The sequence below is a fragment of the Nelumbo lutea genome, chromosome 3 (assembly GCF_056320005.1).
Source record: "Nelumbo lutea isolate HS-2025 chromosome 3, American lotus-T2T, whole genome shotgun sequence".
NCBI lineage: Eukaryota > Viridiplantae > Streptophyta > Magnoliopsida > Proteales > Nelumbonaceae > Nelumbo > Nelumbo lutea.
The window spans coordinates 80,268,521-80,286,255 of NC_142686.1; the positions used below are offsets into that span (position 1 = coordinate 80,268,521).

Here is a 17,735-nt window from a genome sequence, read left to right on the forward strand (position 1 = left end):
CACAGTATCAACCCTCTTTTTAATTTTTTTTATTTTTTTCCAAAACCGGTTCAAGGAGGCCGGTTTAAGGCTCCTCCACCCCCTGAATCGGTCAGGACCCCGATACACCCCCAAATCTTATCCGATCTGATTTAATTTTTAAAAATTAATAAATTATTAAAAGGAAAAGAAAATATAACGTTTTAAATAAAGAAAACCAAAAAATACAAGTATTATTTCAATTATATTCATCATATATATACATGTTTTTATAAAAAAACAAATAATATAAAAAAATTTCAAAAATATAATACAAATAGCATGCTCATAAATAAAGATTAAATCGGATAGGGGGTTGATCCAATTTCGATCCAATCCAAAAATCCAAAAAGGGGACATCCAAATCCAACAAAATGGGATCGTACTTTGGATTAAATTGGATCATGATCTGATCCATTTGCACCCTTAGAGATCTATAAAGTGTTACCTTTTTTAGAGAGTCTTGAAGTGTCTTCATCGCATCATGCCAGATCTGAATTCACTATGATAGTTCCAAACAGGTCTTTGTCTTTTAAAAATTAAAATACTTAAAAAAAGAGATACAAATCCCCAATTTAAAAGAAAATAATGAACCTACCAACCATAAAACCTCCACATTTTTAGAGAAGTAATTTAGAGAAGAAAACTTGTCATATTCCAAGATTAAATTGCATTTACATTAGAAGCTAGCAAATTGGTGAAGAGAGTTGTGGACGCCCCTCTTCCGGTGCGATCACTATTTCAACCTAGTCACCTATATCACTATCATCTGATTATTTTCTTTCTGAATTATTACATTAAAAATGCATGTCAAGTATCTTTTACGAGTCCTACTTGCCAAAGGTATATTGTTAAGCTCACCCACTAGATAAGGTTGGCCATAAATTCTTTGCTTCTCTATACATAATACATAGTCATGTATGAATTTAGGAAAATTTGTTTTAATTTATAGAAACACCATAAGAAAAAAAAAAGTGAAGTATTTTCCAGTTTGAAAGTAAATTGGAGAAGCATCATTTATCTTTCTAGTTGACGAGTACCAGTTCAACAATATGGGTTGAATGAGTCGCATTGTTAAGACAATAGTGAAATCAAAACTCAAATCGGAATACTAGCGCATGTAACTAGGGCTCCAACTTGGATTGGGTGATTGAAAAATTAGGGGAGGGTTGGTTTAGGTTAGGGTTGAGGCCTTGACTAACCTAATCTAATCTGACTTAATTTCATATTTGCATGTATAAATATTATATAAATATCTATTGGGCAAATTTCTTAAACTACCGTTGTATAGTTAATTGACAAACTATACTTTTACTATTTAGTTATTGTCTTAAATCACCTCTATTGTTTCTAATAATTATCATCGTCGTAAATTTCACTTTAGTACCCTAAACTTTGGGGGTAGTGTCAAGTTAATACCCAAACTTTCAAACGTGTCACTAAACTAACTAACTGGTGGGTGCCGAACCCAACCAAAGATAAATAGTCTTGCTCTGGGTTAATAATTTGCAGATAGTGATGAGCAAGGTCGTTCTCCACAAGGATTTGGTGGATTTATTTCCAAGTAGATGGATTAAGGGGGGTTGTAAAGCTGAGGAAAATAAGAAGATAGCAAAAAATAACAGAATCGATGGGAGATGGCTTCCGGTTGAAGGGACAAGTTCAGCTTTGATTTGTAGCATTGATCCTTGATGCAAAGATAGATTCATATGTTTATGAATAAATTGGTTATAACTATTAACAAGCTCTAACAACCAGCCTCTACTCTTATTATTCGACAACCAAAACAAGTTCTTTGATTGCTTCCCTTATTAATAGGCAGTCCTAAACAAGCTCTTAGGATTTAACCTATTAATAGCATTAAGAGGGGAGAGACCCAATTTTGGTCAACGATCTCACAAGCTCGAACCGTTTAAACCAGATCATACATTTTCCTAACATAGATCGAAAACATTTTTGCAATCAATTTATATTAGTTGCCACCATGATCGAACCTACCATACGAAACTGGAGGTTCAATCGGCCATAGATTATTTTTATTGAATGAGCAAGGGGCCCTTCTTGCTTAATCAACAAAAATAATCCTCACAGTTAATTCGTAGAAAACATATGAATACCCATAAACAATGAACTGAAATAAAAATCAATTAGATCTCACAATGTATAAAGAATCAAAGCTTCCCTAACCCTTCAACCAAAAATAAAAACTTACAGACACCTCATGATGAAATCGTAGCTTCCAGATGAGAAAGGGAGGCGAACTCTTGCTTCTTCCTCCTTGGTTGCTAATTTCTCTCTTTGAAGACTGAAACTCTCTTGGAGAAAATTGATGCCTTGGGTGCTGATCCCCCCCCCCTTTATATAGATTTGGGGAGAGGGCTGCTCTCCAACTCCCTTAAGGAGATTATCCTCAAACTGGAAAGTCCTAGTCTAATTTGAACTTATCCTACCTAACTCTTATCTCTTATCTTTTTAGGATTACAATTTGAGAATTTAAATCTGATAAAACTCATTTATTGAGATTACATTCAACTTCTATTATAATGGAACTCTTGGATCTTGAATTCGAACTGGGCTTCTTTAACAATTCAGGCTTGCTTCAAGACTCTTCTACGAAATGGGCTTCATTTTGTGAAATGGGCCTTGCTACGAATTTGCTCCGAATTTGGGCCCGAATTCGTCTTCGATGCGGATCGATTCTGCCAAAACTCAAATCATAAAAATTGTGGTCTTTTTCTTATCTTTCCAATGCTTCTTGAATTGTCCAAATCAGAGTCTGGAATTGAGAGTTATGCCCAGATCACTGATCGGTGCCGAAACTGTGCAAAATCATCCGATTAGCCTTGTTTTCTTCCAATCACCTTCTTCCTTGCCCTGAATCGAAATACAAGAGTAATGAGTCCAATTAGGTATCAATTAAGTGTACAATACTGAATATTGAGGGATAAAGATATGACAATTTTTACTCTCATCACTAACTTTCAAAAAGTGTCAGGTTGGTCCCTATTGTTAATCGATTGTCAATTATCTGTTGAAAATGTCAAAACTATCATTCAAAAGAAGACATTGTTCATCGTCTTCTACGTTGAAACTAAACCGGTTTAGGTGTTTGAGATTCTAGACTAATGCAGTCATTGCCTTCTACATTTAGATCTAAAACACATTCTTGTCTATTTATTTCTTTGCTTTCAGTTATTGTTTCCCTCTATCATATTGCACGTTTTTTTCTCTCTTTTTCTTTAAAGATAACAGGTGCAGTCTAAAGGTAGAAGACAATGAACAATGTCTTTTTTTGAAGGGTAGTTTTGGCATTTTCAACAGATAACTGACGGTCGGTTAGCAATAGGGACCAACTTGACACTTTTTGAAAGTTTAGGTACTGTAGTGACACGTTTGAAAGTTTGGGTACTAACTTAACACTTCCCCCAAAGTTTAGGGTACTAAAGTGAAATTTTCCCTAAATTGTAATGGAACATATGAAATGTCCATTTTGCCCGTAAGTTGCAGTAGCATATCTGTAATGCCTTCCCCCTTTCCTTCATTCTCTCTCTCGCTCTCTCTATCCCTCTATCCCTCCTCTCATTTAGTTATCTTTTTTTTTTCTTTGTTTCAGATTCCTATAACAACTAGGCAGCTATGGTGCTGATCTTGGAGAAAGCAAGGGCCTGGTCTTGGAGAAACCATGACCATTGCCTCCACTAATCTCATCCCTACAACTCGGTGATTGTTTGCAGAGGGCGAGGGCAACCGATCTCATTGAACCTAATGAGATTGTGTAGGTGGCAACTTATGTCCACTCCCACTTCCTAAGTTTTTAGGTGTGATGTTCAATCTCACCTAAAGGGTTGATTGAACATGGTAGAAATCCCCGGTGGCGATGAATTAGCAGAAGATGGATGTGATGAATACATAGCATCAACATGATGCATATTTACTAATGACATTAAGCCCAATCCTTGAGAGTTCAGGCATTTATAGAGTTTCTATGTAAAATAAAGGTAACTATTTTGGTTTATGAATGTTTGCAAAAACCTTAGAACCACACCATTGTATTTCCTTGATATTGTTCCATAACTTCTTTGGCATGATGCATATTTACTAATTAGGACTAAAATTTATCTTGATATATTTTTTTAATTTATTTCTTTTTTGTAAGTAGATGGTTTTGCGTACTTTGAAATCTTTAGGCATTTATAGGGAGTTAGGGCCTGTTCGTTTCCTCTTAACTCTTATTTCTTAAGAGGAATCTTTTAATTTTAAGAGAAAAATTGTTGTTTATTTCCTCTTATATCTCATCTCTTAAAGTGCAATTATACTACATTTTGTTTTCCAATGATACTCCCAAAAAGACAAACAAAAACTCTCATATATGGGGTCAAAATGGATATTTGATCATTTTTATAATTCAAAATTCATAATTTAGAACACCATTCTTTACATTCAGAGTTTAGAGGAAAGAAAAGCTCACCAATACCAATATACCTCTTAATGTAATTATTATACTTTCATATGTTAGACTTCAGAGCAAACGAACATGACCTACGTTTGGTCTTCTCTTAGTTCTTGATGGTAGAATTTGGGGTGGGTGGGGGATCTTGTTGATAGTCTCAAGTACATTCACAACATCATTGGCATAAAAGTGTGTTTCGTTCATAACCACATCAAGAGTAGTAATGTGATCATCACGGATCCTCCGCTCAATGCCAGAATCTACCACTTCGGTACTATTGAACTGTGTGGAGAAATCCCCAAAGACAAGCCAAAAGAAAAAAGAGTGGGGAGATTATGGAGGAGAAACCATCGTCAAAATATAAAGGATCAAAGAATCGGGCAATGAAAATCAAAGGGACGAGAAGGTACATGGCGCCAAAAGGGGACAAGGGGGTGTCGGTGTTCTGCCACTACATCGAGAGGAAGTGGATAAGGGTAATATTGAGGTTTAAAAAAATTTTAAACATCGTGGTGTCACACTGTGCGTATCGCTACAATACGGTACGTGCGTATCGCACCATATCCATCGATACAAACCGATACATGCAATACACAAATATGCATGCAACTTCTATCCTAAAAAAACATTGCATCTAACGCATTTCTAACACAAGTCTTACAATTTAGAATGCTTAGCAATTTAAGCCACTAAGCCACCTTTTACTTTGTGATGAAAAATGAAATACAACAATTTGTCTTAACGTTATTGCAAACATACAATCTAAATAAATGTCATACCTTTATATTCAACGGTTCCAACATAAATTAAATAGAATAATATTAAAATTTAATATATATATATATACATAAAATAAATAATCTATCAATTTTATATTTATACCAAAAATTGATCTTTTTACTTAATAAGTTTATACGAATAAAAATATTAATAATAGAATAATTATTTTAGTACTTAAAATTCATACATTTGTACTTAAAATTCATATATTATACAATTTTAATATATTTTTATAAATTATTAATTAATATTTTAATTTACACTAAATAATAACATATTTATTATTTATAAAAATAAAAATTTTGTTTACAAAATATTCAAGCATATAATATTATATTAAATCTATTAAATACACTAATTTATATTTATATTAAAATGATTTATTATTTCAAAAAAAAATTGAAATAAAAGTGTTAATAATGGAATAATCATTTTAGTAATTAAAAATTATGATTTTGCAATATTATATGCTTTTAAAAATTTTAATATATAGATATGAAATATTTTAAGTTAACACTATATATTTTATAAATTTTCAATTGATATTTTGATTAACATTTTATAATAACATATTTATGATTTACAAAAATAAATATATTGTTTATCAAACAATTCAAAATTTAATATTTGGTTGACTTTTTTCTGCTAATATTGAAAAATAAAAATATTAAAATAGAAAATAATTGATATAGTAATTAAAATATAATAGCATTTGTTTGTGTCTTGGAATTAAATAGAATATAACATAATAATGGTTTTATGCATGCATTAATTTGTAATGATCTATATAATATGAGTCTTAGGCTCAGTTTGAGAGGAGTACAAATACAAGTAAAATAATACAAAATATAAAGTTTTGCACTCTACATAATTGCATTTGTACTCCTTCCAAATCGAGCCTTAGACTCCTGATTGATGGATTATCAATAAAGTTGTATGATATCTATTCATTCCAAAATATTAATTGTAATATATTCCTTTATATATACCATTAAAATATACATTTCTTATGTATTTATATCTTATTTGTGGTTATTTTGATTTTAAAGCTAGTGTAATTGATGTATTTACGAAATTTGTATCTATTTTCAGTGTATCCATGTGTTTTCATATCTTTCGTTTGTATCTATACGTTTTCAAAGCATATATGTATCTGTATTTGTATCTGATGTGTTGTAATCCGGCTGCTCCCTGCTGAATATGATCTGTCTGCCAACAACGACAAGAACTAGTTCCTGAAAGAGATGAGTCAGAGATCCCGGGGTGGCACACCCGGCAAGGATACTCCGATGGCTAAGTTAAAACACAGTGGTAGTAGAGAGCTTGAAGATGATAATAGTTAGAGAGCGAAGATTACACACACAACAATGATAATAGAACATACCTTCGCCCCTAGGTGGTGGAGCCTTTATATACTAGGGTCCATGCGGGTCGGTGGAACGGTTACCGAATCCCAGTTGTGATGGGACTTGTTTGCGTGTTAGGTGGGTGAAATGCCGTCAAACGGTAAGACTGTCCCTTCTCGTCAGAATTGGGGAGTTGGTGAACTAATGTGACCATTACGAAGTATGGTCCTGTGGGATATAGAGTACGGCGGTGTGCTCCTCGAGGTTGCCATGCAAAGATCTGAACGGTAGGCGAGCTGCCTATAGGATATCAGGTTGTTCGATGGTGAGCTTATTGGTAGTGATCTTCTCGAGCTCGTGCTCCTTAGGTCTGCCTTGTCACGAATGTCAAAGTGCCCTTGGACCGAGGTGATCCTGGTGCGATCTTGTGATGAGGTATACTTCCCCGAAGTAGTCCTGATCAAGGTAGTTTCATCTGTCAGGGCTCGATCTGTAATGAACTTGGTTCCGTTATCCTGATCGTGATCTGGTATCGGGACGATCTTAGCCCAAATTGACTTTAGTTCGAGGTACTAGCGTACCCAAGGTCGCTTTGTAGTGAGCTGATTCATGTTGAGTCTCCACCCATGTTAAGTCATGTCCACGAGCCGATATGATCTCATCGAGTTGTCGCTTGTGCTGAGTCATGTCCACGTGTCTCCTAGTTACGAGGTCAGGCCAAATTCTCCTTCATCAATTGCCCCCCACTCCTCGAGCTAGGGGTCTTGACCTAGTTTGAGGAGTTCACGATGTGCCAAGTGGATTTGGCTCGAAGTCAGACCGCTCTATCAGATGGGTCGTGTGCGGTTCACACACGGACATCAAGCAACCTATAGGCTCCGCGGACGCCAAAAAACGCACTAAACCATTTTCGATCTCGAGGGTCGTGCAGTCGGTTTTCTTAGGAGCTGTCGAATTGCTTTGATCTTGACTATTGCTTCTTCGATACGGTGGCTATAAATAGGGAGACCCGAGACTCATTTTCTTCACCACAAGCTTACTAGTCTTTGATCTGAGGTCACGCTTAGCTTCTTTAGCTCGGGTTTTCTAGTTCGCCACTTTCTTCCAATTCGGTCATCCCTCTTTGGTGAGTCTTTCTTCGCTTTTCCTTTTCAGTTCGGTTTAGTTCCATGTCTTCCTCTAGTTTTATAGTCTTTTAGATGAGGCCAAGGAGGGTACCTCGACCCAGGTCGGTAGTCGAGGCAAGGCTACTTCGGGCTCAGAGGCAGTCCGTGGCCTTCCCAAGGTACAGGCACCCTGGGAGGCGCGAGAGGCCTCGGGTAGTCGGGCATCCACTTCTCATCAATGTTGGGTGCCAGAAAACTTTGGCCCTTCAACAATGACCTTGGACCAGCTTCAGGCCTTAGTACACCGGTACAACCTCCCGAGAGATTTCTCCTACAATCTCCCCTTAGGTAATTTCCCTTGAGAACACGATCACAACGAGTTTGTGATTTTTGAAGAGCAGCTCGTGATTGGTCTTCGTCTTCCTTTGCACCCCCTAATTGTAGAGGTCCTGAAGTCTTTCGATATTACCATAGACCAGCTACACCCGAACTCCATCCGCAACGTAGTAGGGACCATTTCACTTTTTTATGAGTACTGTCTTCCCCTCAACCTCGAGATCTTTTCTTCTATTTTGTCAATTAAGAAAAACTCTTCTTGCGCTCTTCTCGAGCATAGGAGAACCTATTACCTGTCTCCTCGCCCGGGCTATAAGCTTTTGCACAAACTTCCCAATAGGATCCCGGCCTGGAAACGGGATTACTTCGTGGTCCGTAACCCTGAGGGGTCGCCTTTCACAACCCACTGGAGGCCGGCGATTCAGGATTCTGGTGTTAGACTGGACCTGAAGACAAGAGAGACACTCAAGTCTTGGGCGGAGCTCGACCTCATCTGTGCGGACTTCCTTGCTGAATATAAGCTTGTGCAGGCCAGCTTGAGTCCTGGTAGGTCACCTTGGGCTTTTTGCTTTTTTTAAGGTTTTGATTAGTTCATGACTAATCTATTTTTCATTTTTGCAATTACCATGTCAGTCAATGCAGAAAGTCTCTTGTGAAACTTGTTAGACAGTTTTGTATGCCCTTAGCTTCAATCAAAATTGATGTACTTTATGAGTTTATTGTAAATGAATAAAAGTGCATATTTGATTTATGTTCCCTTGATATGTTTCTGTGTAATACCCTTAAACTGGACACTTAATGAGACTCATGTTAGTTTAGAATGTTCACAGCCAGTGGGTCGGTCTGGGGAGACCTATCCTGATAAGGCTGACACTATGGTGCCACCAAGTCGGTTGGGGTGGCTTGTCTCAGCTACCGGGGTGAGACCCTAGGCACATACAGTGTGGGATTAATTGAATCTTTGAACTGGATCAGATTTCCAGTATTGCCCTGGACCTTGGAGATTGATGGGCAAAACTGGAAAGTTACACCCGACCCCTAGACTCGATTATGATACTGCACTAGGTGTCGGATTGGGCTGTCTTTGATATACCAATCAGTGAGATCCTTAGCGGGAGTCAAAACCTGGGAATGTTGGGACAGTCTGAGAATTCATCTGAGTGGGTGATCATAGTGCCAGGATCAGCCCCTTTGTCGGACAAAGGTAATGATCGGGGATGCACTCTCACTGATGGAAACCAAAACTACCGGTAGCTGATTTCAATCGTTGAGATTTGTTTTGCAAAATATATTTTATATGAGATATAAAAAGTATATATATATATATATATATATATATTTTATGGTTTTGAAATGTTTGCAAAAGGTTTTAATTCCCGGGATCCATACTTGAGAAGGTGCAACACTGTTCCTTGGAGTCGAGGGAGAGGTCCTCTCTTGTCGGGCAATGTATGATCATTATGGGCTGAGAGGTTAAATGTAAGACCATTGAGGATAATACCTGATGGGTTAATCTTGCATCTGCCCACAGTCCCTGTGTGTTACAAGGTGGTTTGGCCCAGGGACCACTTAGGGTAAGTGTTGGGCCCATAGAGCCCATCTGATGGGTTTCAGGGGGTGCACTGTCCATAATAGTGTATTCGGCCAGGCCTTGTAACAAAGGCTTGGCTGAACCCATGTGGCTGATGTGTAGATCAATGTTTGGGTCCCACGCCATACAAGGAAGCCCAACTGGGCAACAGTTTGGAAGGCTTAATAAATACATAACCCTAAATGGGCCTTAAGCCAATTTCGAACTGGGCTAATTTGATTAGTCTTTAAGGGGCGAATTCTGAGATAAGATCAGCTGATAGATTGGGCCCACACCCTATCCACTCAGAGAGTCCAAGATCTAAATGAGATTTAGATTTGGAAACTTCTTAATTAGATTAGGATTATCCCTTATCTTAAAGGGATTTCTAATCCAGATATGATTTGGGTTAGCAACTCCTAATGGGATTAGGAGTTGATCCCTTTAAGTCTATAAAAGGAAGAGGGGGCGGCAACCTTTAGACATCCAGACACACAATCACCAGCAACACAGTCTTGTCTTCAAAGCTGAGATCACAGAGGAGAGAATTCTGCACCCTGCAAATTCTCTCTAGCCGCCTCCTTCCTGCAGCCGCCGCCTATAGCAGTTCGATCTCCATTGCTTGGGAGAAATCAAGATCAGATCTTGATTCCAATCTTTTGGAGAAAAGATTGGTAGGAGTTGTATTCACAAGCCATCCAGGTGATTCTTGGGAAGAATCAAGTTCTTAGGTAGGACACTGCTGATTCTGCTCCACCTTGCACTGCGCCATTTTCAGTGGGAGCAGATTTTGGTTTCTACCTTGGGCGTGAACACCTCCGTTGAGAGATATTATTTCTCTGTATCAGGTATTATCTCTCACTCTCTTCCTTTTGGTTCAGATATGGTTTAGTTTATGGTTCAAGGATGATCATTGAAAATATGATTTTCTAAATAGGGAATTCGATTCCCAGTTGAAGGGAAAGAAAAATTTTTGAAATTCGCCCCCCTTTATTCTGCAATCTTGGGCGTCCATTCGATGGATTTCCTATCCCTTCAGTGGTATCAGAGCCATGGTTCAAATCTTGAACCATTCTGTTTCAGATCTAAACCTACGCAATTAGGGAGAAGGCGTTCTACCCAATTTGCGCAGATATGGGTTTTGGAAAATTTGTTCCCAAAACAGATGGGCAAATAATCTGAAATTAATTTTAAATAAATCTGATTATTATTTAGAATAGTTCTTTATAATTTTTCTGGATTTATGGGCTGTTCGTACAAGAGGAGATCGAAATCTTGATTTGCGTAGGGAGAACTGCAAGATTTGCAGTTTTTTGAATTTAATTTATTACATTTGGTCTGTAAATAATTTTTTTTTAGACTCAATGTATAGGCATTCGATCTGATGTAATAATTAATAGAAATAGGATTTCTATTTATTTTAAGTTTGGATCGAAGATGGTGGCGCAGAGAAGGAGATTTCCAGATGGGAGATTCGCTATCTGCGATTTGTAGTTTGAGAAACTGCAATATGTGATCTAACCTCTGTTTTGCAGGTTGGAGTGTGCGAACAACCCTGATTAACTGATTTCTGTTTTTCTTTTATCAGTTATTTAATTTCAGATTATTTACTTGAATTAAGGATTTAATTAAAAATCAAACCCTATACCCATTCGAACCAAGATTGGTTCAAACAGTTTGGACCAATTCTAGGGTTTAATCAAGGGTGAAAGTCAGCCCTAATTTTCCTACTAATGGGCCTAAGGATTGATATTTAATTAAATGGTTAATTCGGCCCAGCCTGTAAAGGCCCAGTTTTAAATAGTTAAAACTGCAAAAGCCCATTTTAAAGGATAAAGCTATATGGGCCGAACTGGGTAACCCTAATTCAGCCCATATACCTAGATAATATTAATGGTTAATATTATGGAATTTTAACGGGCTTTCAATGGGCCTTACAGATAATTAATTGATTTGATCAATTTATCCCTGCATGAGATGTATGGATGTGTGATGTGTTGCGTACATGGGCCATAAGTACTTGGTCCATGCTCATTCGACAGTGGCTCTTGCGCACACCATGGCTGAATGCACATCATTGCCATAGTGTCCCTTTTGGTCATTGGATGACCTCCCTGAGTGGTGGGCCCCACACCTCATCAAGAGGTCACGTGCGAAACCCTTGCCGATTTAAGGCCCACCGAAATCTGGCTTTATGAAAGTCAGTGGGAGCCACTTTGGTTTGACCTAAATCAAACTAGGGCGTAATTTTGTTTCCATGTGATAGGGAGATTCATATGATGAACTCTCTAAAAGCCTTCCATCATTAGCATGAGGATGGGTCATTCAGTAATGAGGAAGCGCACCAGAAAATGGGCTATCCATTTGATGTTGGGCTTGTCTGAATGTTTCATAAGATGATAGGGGCGTCATAGACCGATGTGAGAGGGGCTTCACCAGAAAATGGGAACTCTCTCACGGTACCTTGGCGTTCACGAATATGATAGATAAGCACTCATTAGATAGAAAGGTTTACCTGAAAACGGCTCTGAACCTTGTCTGACAGAGGCCAAAAGGGAAAACTCGTATGATGAGTGGATATGATCCTTCACAGAAAGGTGGTGGGGTTATGCAGCTGAAACAGTTGGGCTCCATGCACCCTATGTGACTTCCCACATTTCCAGAGACAACCCGTAGTCTTCGTCACTGAAGAAGGAGGGAAATCTCAGAGATGAACAAATGGAAATGAATCGTAGATTAAAATCCATATCTATGAAATGAACATGAATCAAATTAGGTTGTGAACTGATGTTTGCTCTTTTATTAGAAAATGGCAAACGGATCTTTTGCAAAGCTTCTTGATGACAACAAGCTTAAGGGCCCAAACTATGCCGACTGGTACAGGAACCTTATGCTGGTCCTAGCTTCAGAAAAGCTGGACAAAGTGGCAAAGAATCCTACCCTGGAGCGTCCGGGTGACAGGGCTTCCGAGGCCCGAAGGAGAGACTATCAGGAATGGGAGGAGAAAAACTCCCTAGCCCGGTGTTACATCATCGCCTCCTTGGACAACCCAATACAGAGGCAGTTCGATCAGATCGAACTTGCCAAGGACATATTGGACAGCCTGAGGACGATGTATGAAGAGCAGAATCGTTCTACTCGGCAAAAGGTCTTGAAGCAGTTCATGACCACTCAAATGTCCAAGGGCCAACATGTTCAGGACCATTGTCTTCGGATGATGGATTACATCAACAAACTAGAGGCTCTTGGATCCGGGTTAGACCTCGCAACCCAAATAGACGCTATCCTTAATTCTTTGCCTCCTTCCTTTAATCCGTTCATCATGAACTATAACATGAACAAGCTGAATGTCAGCTTGCAAGAGCTCAGCAATATGTTGCAAAGAGCTAAAGAACTGATTAAAAAGGATGAGCCTGCAGCTATGCTTGTGGAAGCAAGCAAAACGGGCAAGAGAAAGAGGAAGGCAAAGAAACCTCATAAGAAAGCCACCAAGGGCAAAAGGCAGAAGAAAGACAAAGCATCAGATGCATGTCACTTCTGCAAGAAGACCGGCCACTGGAAACGGAATTGTCCTACCTACCTGGAATCCAAGAAAGGTAATTTCGAAACTTGTGTTATAGAAACCAATTTATTGGTAGTTTCTGCGTCCTGGTGTATTGACTCCGAGTCTTCAACTCATGCGTGTAACTCACCGCAAGGGTTCAAGGTAAGCAGAAGGCTGAGTGAAGGAGAAGTCACTCTCTACTTGGGGACTACTGCAACTGTTACAGCCGCGGCAATAGGAACCGTGGAGTTAATTTTTAGAGAAGGAAAAATTGTACTCAAAGATTGTCTTTATGTACAAAACTTAAGAAGAAATTTGATTTCTGTTTCAAAACTGTGTGCAGATGGTTATTCTGTCTTCTTTAGTAATACGATTACTATTAAAAGAAATAACAGATTCATCGCATACGGGGAATTGGAGAACGGTCTCTATGTTCTACATCCTTCTCTAGAAACTAACATAACTAAAACTACGTCGGCTGAAATCCCCACGAAAAGAGCCCGTGATACAGTTAATCCCACGTGTCTGTGGCACTACTGACTTGGCCACATCGGTGTTGACCAAATCACAAGATTGGTAAAGGATGGTCCTTTGGATTTTCTAACTGTAGAAAATCTTCCCACCTGTGAGCTTTGCCTGCAAGGCAAGATGACGAAGCGGCCATTTAACGGTAAGCCTGAAAGATGTACAGGCACACTTGACCTAATACATACTGATGTATGTTGTCCCCTGAGTGTTAGGACACGAAATCAACACGTGTATTTCATCACCTTCATAGATGATTTCTCACGATATGGTTGCGTGTACTTAATGAGACAATAGTCTGAATCCTTTGAAAAGTTCAAAGAGTTTAGACAAGAGGTCGAGAAACAGTTGGGGAGAGAAATTAAAGCCCTTCGATCTGATCGAGGTGGTGAGTATCTCTCTGACGAGTTCAGGGACTACTTAAAGGACAATGGGATAGTATCACAATTAGCTCCTCCTGCTACGCCACAACTTAACGATGTTTCAGAGAGGATGAATAGGACCTTATTGGATATGGTCCGATCACTTCTCATACACTCAGAGTTACCCACATCCTTTTGGGGTTACGCATTAGAGACTGCAATCTACGTGCTGAATCGGGTTCCAACCAAATCACTTGAAGATTTGGGGTTGTCCAGCACACGTTAAAAGAACGAGTGCGGACAAGTTGGAATCCAAGACCAGCCGTTGCCTATTTGTAGGCTACCCAAAAGGCTCTTTAGTTTACCTATTCTATGACCCAAGTGAGCAGAAAGTGTTCTGCAGTCGAAATGCCTAGTTCTTGGAGACCGATTATATCCTAGACACCCATCGTTAGGAAATTGTTCTTGATGAGGAGAGCTCAGGAGCAGTGGGAGATGTCCCACAAGTTCCAGGTAGTGACCAACCTAGAAGATCCACTCAGGTATCCAGGCCACCAGTCCGTTATGGTTATGACCAGGATAGTTACCTGGTGGAAACCTTGACTAGTGAGGAGGATCCCGTAACTTACGCGGAAACTATGTTGGACATAGATTCCCAGAAGTGGGTGGAGGCCATGAGAGCAGAGATGGACTCAATGGAGACCAATGGAGTCTGGACTCTAGTAGATCCGCCCTCCGGGGTAAAAGCAATTGGTTGCAAATGGATTTACCAGAGGAAGAAGGGCCCCGATGGTAGGGTTGAGACCTTCAAAGCTCGTCTGGTGGTGAAAGGGTACACTCAGAAAGAGGGCATCAATTATGAGGAAACATTTTCGCCTGTGGCCATGCTTAAATCCATTAGGATCCTGTTAGCTGTAGCAGCATACCATGATTATGAGATTTGGCAAATGGATGTCAAAACTGCATTCTTGAATGGAGATCTTATTGAAGATATCTATATGCAGCAACCGCAAGGCTTCATAGCTGCGGGTCAGGAAACATGGTATGTAAACTTAATAGATCCATTTATTGACTTAAGCAAGCTTCTAGAAGTTGAAACATCCGTTTTGACTCTGCCGTCAAATCGTTTGACTGATCTTACTGAAGATATCTATATGCAGCAACCGCAAGGCTTCATAGCTGCGGGTCAGGAAAACATGGTATGTAAACTTAATAGATCCATTTATGGACTTAAGCAAGCTTCTAGAAGTTGGAATATCCGTTTTGACTCTGCCGTCAAATCGTATGACTTCGAGCCGAATCTAGATGAACCCTGTGTTTACAGGAAGTACAGTGGAGATAAGGTTACCTTCTTGGTTCTGTATGTGGATGACATCCTACTCATTGGGAATGATGTAGGAATGTTGATACGGTGAAAGTATGGTTTTCACAGCAATTCTCCATGAAAGATCTTGGAGAGGCCTCCTATATACTGAGTCTTCGACTCTATAGAGATAGATCGAAGCGGATAATAGGATTATCCCAATCTACCTACATTGACATAATAGTCAAAAGATACAGCATGGAAAACTCAAGAAAGGAAATATTCCTTTCAGGCACGGAGTCACTCTCTCCAAGAAGATGTCTCCCAAGACTTTTGAGGAGATTGATGGCATGAAGGACGTTCCCTATGCCTCTGTCGTAAGGAGCATCATGTATGCCATGCTGTGCACTCGCCCTGACATTGCTCAGGCAATGAGTGTAGTAAGCAGATTTCAATCCAACCCAAGGCAGGAGCATTGGACTGCTGTGAAAAACATACTTAAGTACATTCGAAGGACAAAAGAGTTTTGTCTAGTATTCGATGGTAGTTCACTACAGATCCAAGGGTATACAGATGCCGATTTCCAGTCGAATCCAGATGATAGAAAGTCTACATCTGGATATATTTTCACGATAGGATCGTGTGTTGTTTCCTGAATGTCAGCGAGCAGGGGTCCTAAGTTGCAAATTAATAGTCCACAACCCAAAATTCAATCAAAATTGATGTAATTTATGAGTTTATTGTAAATGAATAAAAGTGCATATTTGATTCATGTTCCCTTGGTATGTTTCTGTGTAATACCCTTAAACTGGACACTTAATGAGACTCGTGTTAGTTTAGATTATTCACAGCTAGTGGGTCAGTCTGGGGAGACCTATCCTGACAAGGCTGACACTGTGGTGCCACCAAGTCGGTTGGGGTGGCTTGTCTCAGCTACCGATGTGAGACCCTAGGCACATACAGTGTGGGATTAATTGAATCTTTGAACTAGACCAGATTTCCAGTATTGCCCTGGACCTTGGAGATTGATGGGCAAAACTGGAAAGTTACACCCGACCCCTAAACTCGATTATGATACTGCACTAGGTGTCGGATTTGGTTGTCTTTGATATACCAATCAGTGAGATCCTTAGCGAGGGTCAAAACCTAGGAATGTTGGGACAGTCTGAGAATTCATCTGAGTGCGTGATCATAGTGACATGATCAGCCCCTTTGTCAGACAAAGGTAATGATCGGGGATGCACTCTCACTGATGGAAACCAAGACTGCCGGCAACTGATTTCAATCGTTGAGATTTGTTTTGCAAAATATATTTTATATGAGATATAAAAAGTATATATATATATATATATATATATATATATTATGGTTTTGAAATTTTTGCAAAAGGTTTTAATTCCCGGGATCCATACTTGAGAATGTGCAACGCTGTTCCTTGCAGCCGAGGGAGAGGTCCTCTCTTATCGGGCAGTGTATGATCATTATGGGCTGAGAGGTTAAGTGTAAGACCATTGAGGATAATACCTGATGGGTTAATCTTGCATCTGGCCACAGTCCTTGCGTGTTACAAGGTGATTTGGCCCAGGGACCACTTAGGGTAAGTGTTGGGCCCATAGACCCCATCTGATGGGTTTCAGGGGGTGCACTGTCCATAATAGTGTATTCGGCCAGGCCTTGTAACAAAGGCTGGGCTGAACCCATGTGGCTGATGTGTAGATTAATGTTTGGGTCCCACGCCATACAAGGAAGCCCAACTAGGCAGCAGTTTGGAAGGCTTAATGAATACATAACCCTAAATGGGCCTTAAGCCCATTTCAAACTGGGCTAATTTGATTAGTCTTTAAGGGGCGAATTCTGAGATAAGATCAGCTGATAGAATTGGGCCCACACTCTATCCACTCAAAGAGTCCAATATCTAAATGAGATTTAGATTTGGAAACTTCCTAATTAGATTAGGAGCTAGCTGATCCAATCTGCAGATAAGATAAGGATTATCCCTTATCTTAAAGGGAATTCTAATCCATATATGATTTGGGTTAGCAACACATAATGGGATTAGGAGCTGATCCCTTTAAGTCTATAAAAGGAAGAGGGGGCGGCAGGCTTTAGACATCCAGACACTCAATCACCAGCAACATTCTTGTCTTTAGAGCTGATATCACAGAGGAGAGAATTCTACACCCTGCAAATTCTCTCTAGCCGCCTCCTTCCTGCAGCCGCCGCCTATAGCAGTTCGATCTCCATTGCTTGGGAGAAATCAAGATCAGATCTTGATTCCAATCTTTTGGAGAAAAGATTGGTAGGAGTTGTATTCACAAGCCATCCAGGTGATTCTTGGGAAGAATCAAGTTCTTAGGTAGGACACTGCTGATTCTGCTCCACCTTGCACTGCGCC

The 17,735-nt window shown here is 39.4% G+C and overlaps 1 long non-coding RNA gene across 1 annotated transcript in view; it reads right to left on the reverse strand.

The window, feature by feature from the left end:
• Positions 1–2,119: 2,119 nt before the first annotated feature.
• The window catches only part of LOC148865950 (uncharacterized), a 35,204-nt gene continuing 19,588 nt past the window's right edge, over positions 2,120–17,735 (reverse strand). The window contains exon 2 of the long non-coding RNA XR_016109354.1: positions 2,120–2,892. This is a non-coding gene — a long non-coding RNA (uncharacterized LOC148865950). The remainder of the gene's footprint in view (positions 2,893–17,735) is intronic.